This window comes from Microtus pennsylvanicus, chromosome 6, assembly GCF_037038515.1.
Source record: "Microtus pennsylvanicus isolate mMicPen1 chromosome 6, mMicPen1.hap1, whole genome shotgun sequence".
NCBI lineage: Eukaryota > Metazoa > Chordata > Mammalia > Rodentia > Cricetidae > Microtus > Microtus pennsylvanicus.
Window position 1 is genome coordinate 20,668,891 of NC_134584.1, and position 6,241 is coordinate 20,675,131.

The following is a 6,241-nucleotide window of genomic DNA, read 5'->3' on the forward strand; positions in this document are numbered from 1 at the left end:
CAGTAGTTTGGAAAACAAATCACATGGGGAATTCCTCCGCTGTTTCAGTTTGTATACTTACATCTAAGAGTAGCACCTGCAGAATTAAGTATAATGAATGAAAAATTTTAAGATGTAACTCAAGCCATCTTAATTTTTTTTTAAGAATGAAGCTATATCTCGAAAAATTCCAAGTAACAAATTGTTTGGTTTAATAAGGAATCCAGCTCAACAGCTAAACACTTCAGACCACAAAGTTAATAGGTTACATTACCTCTTACAACAAATGTTTTTCCAACCTATTGAATCAAACCTTTAGTATCACAGTATCACAGAAGTAGAAAAAAATTTTATCTTCCCCTTAATTTTCATGCTACATGGATGTTTTAAATGTTAACCAAAATAAACAAAAATTCTTGGAAATATATTATCAGAAGAAATAAAAGCAAGCAGCAGACAGATAGTTGTGGTGAAGCTTACTCTACTTCTTCCATGTGTGATGTGTCATCATCTCCTTCCAGGGGTGACATTTCAGTTACAGCAGCACTAGGATCATCCACAGTAGAATCATTTGATTCAGTGCCTAGACCAAGCTTAATAATCCTGTAGATCCTGTTAGCGTGTGCCTGAGGATCTTCCAGACTGGTCAGAAGACAGGAGTACAGTTTCGTAGAGAAAGATAACCAGATCCTTTACAGATTCATCATTCTTCTCAGTCTCTACTTTTTGCCATAGGGTTTAAATAATAGATTGATCAGGTCTGTCTCCAGGTGCTGTCATGTAATCCATCATTGAGTTGTCTTTGAGGGCTTGTGCTTGCATGATTCTATGTTTGCTGTCCATCCATATGTGATTGTGACAATACAGGATGAGATGCCACCAATGAGTTTGATACAACCACCTTCTCAACCTTTTTCTCAAAAATATCATAACTTTGCAGAAGTTTTTAAATTTTTAATTTTTGTTTTCCTGTTTCTTTTTCTCCTCTTCATTTTCTGGAAGTTCCAGCCCTTCTTTGGTAACTGACACCACGGTCTCGCCTCCAAATTCTTTTCACTTTTGCACACAATATTCATCTATGGTCCTAATCATATGGATTATTTCTAAATTATGCTTTCTGAGACATTCCACAAAGGCAAATTAACAACTTTGTCCTTGGTCTCACCTGTAATAAAGAAGATGTGTTTCTGGTGCAATAATTCTTGAGAGAAACACCCTCATCTCCAGAAGCAGATGTGTAGTATTGCAACAGCGCTGAAAGCTTCTATAATTTTTGATAGTCTTCTTGAATGCCAAGCTTTATATTTTTAAGTTTTTAATTGCTCATAAACCTTTTTGTAGTTCTCTTTATCTTCTACCAGTTCTAAGCATCTTTTGACTGATTTCTTTCTGATACCTTTCAAAAATTTGCTTTGTTTCAACATTTCAGACGAGATATTTAGAGGAGGATCCTCAGAATCCACCACTCCTCTAATGTCATTCAGAAACTCAGAGATTAACTCCTCAAGTTATCCATGATGAAAACTCTGCACACAAACAACTTGATGTTGCCTTTTCCTTTCTGTTTTCAAACAAATCAAAAAACATCTTGGGACAAAAACGAGGATGCCTGAAAATTTTAAGCACCCCTATGAAAGAATGTCCAAGGGTTCAGTGGAGTTCTGACACCTCCGAAAGTTAATTTCAAATACCATGGTTAAAGCTTAGTTATAAAAAATTGCCTATATATTATTGTCAAATGCAGATAAATGTGTTCTTTGTCCTTACATCAGCACAACAGAATATAAATTTCAAAGCTCCCCTAATAACCTTAATATTTTACATTTAATTAGTCTATCTCACATAACTTAACAAAATATTGAATAAATGGATATCAGATGAAGCCAACCAAAACATGTGTACATAAGAAGATAGGCACCATGTTCTTTTCTCATAGAAGAACTCTTTCTTCCTACCATCTAAGATTCACTGCCATGGAACTTTGGAAATAGCATTTTCGAGTTTCTGTAGAATACAACTTTAAGCCTTGTTTTAATGCCTATAGAGATTATGTGCAGATTTAAAAATTCCTGCCTTCTAGCTATTTTCTTTCATTTGTTAGCCATCCCATGCAGAGATTATGCACAAATTCTGAAACAAGATATTAGCATAAGTGTACATTTTGAAATGGCTCATAGTGAACAGCCATAGACACTTTTACCATATAGGGATTGTAAAGGTTATAGAAACTGTCATGAGTTAGGATTACACATTTTTGATTATAATAATTGTGTGATTAATTTGATGATATTTCTGATAGAAGTTTTTCTGATTACATACATGATAAATCTTAAAGATAATGCCAAAGAAAAAATTACTATTTTCTTTTTTGGTGACATTGTACTTATATTTATCTAAAAGTGATTGCATTTTTTTCTGAATTATTTGTGAAGCCAAATTTATTTTACAGATTAAAGATCTTTATCTGAAAGATAAAGAAAAAACACAGTAAAGGATGCTGACTTGGAGAATTGCCCCTTCCTTTCACTATTTTTCTCTCTCTGTTTCTCAGAGTAGAAAGTCTGGTTTCTTTGTGGAGCCTTTGATCAAAAAGGATTTATCCTGTGGAAACAATTGCTAGAACCAAATAACACATCCACTCCACCATTCTAAACAGATTGAAATTGATTTTTAAGTTTCCAGAATGAACTCAAAAGTGAATAGAAAAAAGAGAAAAACCCACATTCAAAGCATACCCCAAAATGTTTTTTTTTAAATATATAATTTCTGAACCCTTGTGAGTTGAATTTATTTTTAAATTATCTGGAACTATTTAAGCATAAAAATGGTTAAATAAATATTTGGTATCAAAATTTGCTATATAAATAATTATGTCTTTTCATGCCCTAACCCCTTCTTAAAAGCAATGGAGGATCAATGCATCCTCTTCTGCTTAATATCCCTGAAAAAAGAAAGTTCTGGAAGTATACCAATATGGCTGAAAATCCTTAGTTCCATGTTTCTGTTTCAATGACTTCATCCTCCCTGGCTCTCACATATAATATGTGTATTATGGTCCTAATTTTCTTGATATAAATAATTCTCTTACAAGTTTGCTGTCAACATATTTGGTCAAGAATCTAGAAATTCACTATTTCATACATGTAAAATTTCAATTATTTCTCAATATAGAGTTCACTTGTACAAGTGCTACTTTGAGAAGGGTTCTCCGTGCTCCTCAAGATTTTAAGAGTACCTAACATCCTTCCTATTTCAGTTTCTTCTTCTTTTAAACTGCCTACCTATCAACTGGTGTGTTTAGATTTATGTGTCACATTTAAAGGTCATGTTTTGGGTTCTGGCATCCTAAACAGTAGAATAAAGAAATATTGAAACCTCTGAGAGTTCATTATGTTTCAAGATCAATTGACATTTACCTTCAAAAGGGATTAAGGCATTAGTCTATCTCTGTCTCTCCCACTCACTCTCTTTCTCATGTGTATGTTTGCATGTGTGTGTGCACACTCACACATGCGTGCATATGTGTAATCATGAAAGGGTTTGCAAAGGATTGTCATAAAATCCAGATTTCAGCCCCTGAGTTTCTTTTTGAATTTCTAATTAAGATATGATCTGTCTTCTTCACACTCTTCATTCCCCCACCCCTGGAGTTGTCATCAGATACTCTGCTGCTCTGTGTGTACTGTCATCTCAAATCTTAAACTAAATAAACTTTCTTATCACTAAATTGAGCAGTCATAGGTAATTTTTTTAATAGGGATGAAAAGTGAACCAATAAATCTATCCAAGCTTATTTAGTTTTCATTTTATCTATTCTCAATAAGTACCACAGACATATATAGTCATTTTTCCTTCAATAACTTCTAGTTGCCTTTTCTGCACTACCACTCATTACTCTTCAATTTTCATTATTTGGCAAGTACTCTACCAAAGAGTTGGCTATGTAAATCCCTTATTTAAATATCCTTTCTAATCTTAGGAAAATATGTGCATTTGTTTTGATTGGTATGAGCACATTTTTGTCAGTGTCTGATATAAGAATCTATCTATCTGGTACATTTTGTCTTCTGCTTTCTACTCACTGTTCATTTGTTATACATGCCCGAATAATGAGGGGATACTTTCTGATTCCAGGAAATCATAGGCAGTTTTCCTAGGTCTTCAAACTCCATTAACAGGCTGGATAAGAAATGGAATTGTAGTTTAGTGGAAGATGTCACAAATGCTATTTTGAAACATACAAGACCCCCCCCCCCTCTCCAGACACATTTCTTCTGTAATCATTGCATTGATGACTCACTTTGAGAATGTGGACATTAAACCTTAAACAAAATATGTGGAACTATGTTTGCAATAGTTGTGTCTTGTTCACATTCTCTTTTCCAAAACTCATATCATATCAGTTGAAATACACAGCAAGTTAAGAAGCTAGCAGATGAAACAGGTAAATAAAATAATTAAGAACAAATGGCTTACTCAGTAATGTATTTAAAAAAATCAGAACAAGAAATTAAAACTCTTCCTGAGAGGAATAGGTAAGACACATAATTTTCTTGAATTTGGGACATGGTCTATCATAGGGTTTGATAAATAGAACCAAAGTTTCATCCATGAAACAATGATTTTATTCATTGAGATTTAAAACTTTTGGTTTTTATTTGGCTTAGCCACAATACATTAAAATTATTTTTTTATGAATAAGTTCATAAGTGAAAAAATGAGGTGGTGATTTCAATTATGTATGAGTTTATAGATTTCCTGTTATTTGAAGATGAAATAATACCAGAAGAGAAAACACAATTAATAAATTAACTCTAGGCACTTTTTATAAATGAGGCAGTTGACTTGCTGGAAATGCATACTGATTTTAAGATGTTTCTATTTAGAAGTACTTGGTAATATGATCTTCAGCAATGATGTGCAATTTAGCTAACATTTTGTTTAGAATACTGATAGTTTCTGTAGATATTTTAAATTTTTTAATCTTCTTTTTAAAGAATGACTAAGGTAATAAATAGTCAAATCTTTTTGTTGTGTTGACAACATATTAGTTGAATAAAGACTGAAATCCAGGCCATTTTATAGGTGTGTTCTCAAATAAATATAATCACAGCATGGTAGTTTATATGAAAGAAGTGGCACTATTAGAAGTGTGGCTTTTTATAGTAGGTATGGCCTTGTTCAAGAATGTGTGCTACTGTGGAAATGGCCTTTGAGGTCTCATATATGCTCAAGCCATGCTTCATGTCTTAGTCTACTTCCTGTTCTTTGCCAGTCAAGATGTAAGAATTTCAGCTCCTTCTATAATTCCATGTCTGCTTGCAAGTCACCCTGTCCTATCATATGTAAATGGACTAAAACCTCTGAATTGTAAGCAAGCCCCAATTAAATATTTTTCTTTCTAGGGGAGGCAATTTTAATGGTCGGTCCTGTCTCTTTAAGAGACAAGCCATGCCCACTTCCTCCCCATCTGCTAAGGCAGGCTGATCTTCAGCTTCCAGCCTGAATCTCTCTCTTTTCAGTCTCCCTCTCAGAGAGGCAGCTTCTGTCTCTCATTCTCTCCTCTCTCTCTCTCTTTCTTTCTCTTTCTCTCTCTCTTCTTTCTCTCCCCCTGCTCTTTTCCATCTCCCCCTTCCTTTCCATAACCCACCTAATAAATATCCACTAAACATGCCTATCCATGTCTCTGTTTCTTGCCCACTGCATATCTCCCTGCCCTGGACCAGCCACCACTCGGGGACCTAAAGCCTGGCTGCTCTCAGGGCCTGCTGTCTGCCACCACATGGCCTGTGCCACCGCTTGGGTACCTGCAGGGTTTCTGCTGCCTGCCACTACTAGGGATCCTGCAATTATCATTAATCCATTACAGCCATGGTCACGGTGTCTATTATAATTTACAAAAAGAGAGTGACCTGAGACTGGTCCCATGAGGGACGGAGGCTTGTCACCCGAGGACTCAAAGGTCCCATTGTGGGTGGCCTGAGGCCACATGGGAGACAGACTGGTTGACATGCCATGCAGACATAGTTGGAGTATAGAGTTTATTTAGTGGGTTATGGAGGGGGAATGAAAGGGAGAAGGGAGCAAGGGGAGTGGGGAAAGAATGGAGAGAGGCAGAAGCTACCTCTACAGAGAAAAGACAGAGAGAGAGGGAGAGAGAGAGAGAGAGAGAGAGAGAGAGAGAGAGAGAGAGAGAGGAGGCTGGAAAGGAGATGGTGGAGATCCACTTGCTTCAGCAGAAGTGGGGGGAGGTTTGGAGTGG

General features: G+C 35.6%; 1 pseudogene; it reads right to left on the bottom strand.

Moving 5' to 3' along the window:
- Window positions 1-455: 455 nt before the first annotated feature.
- Window positions 456-1,566, bottom strand: LOC142853024 (heat shock protein HSP 90-alpha pseudogene; annotated as a pseudogene).
- Window positions 1,567-6,241: the final 4,675 nt, after the last annotated feature.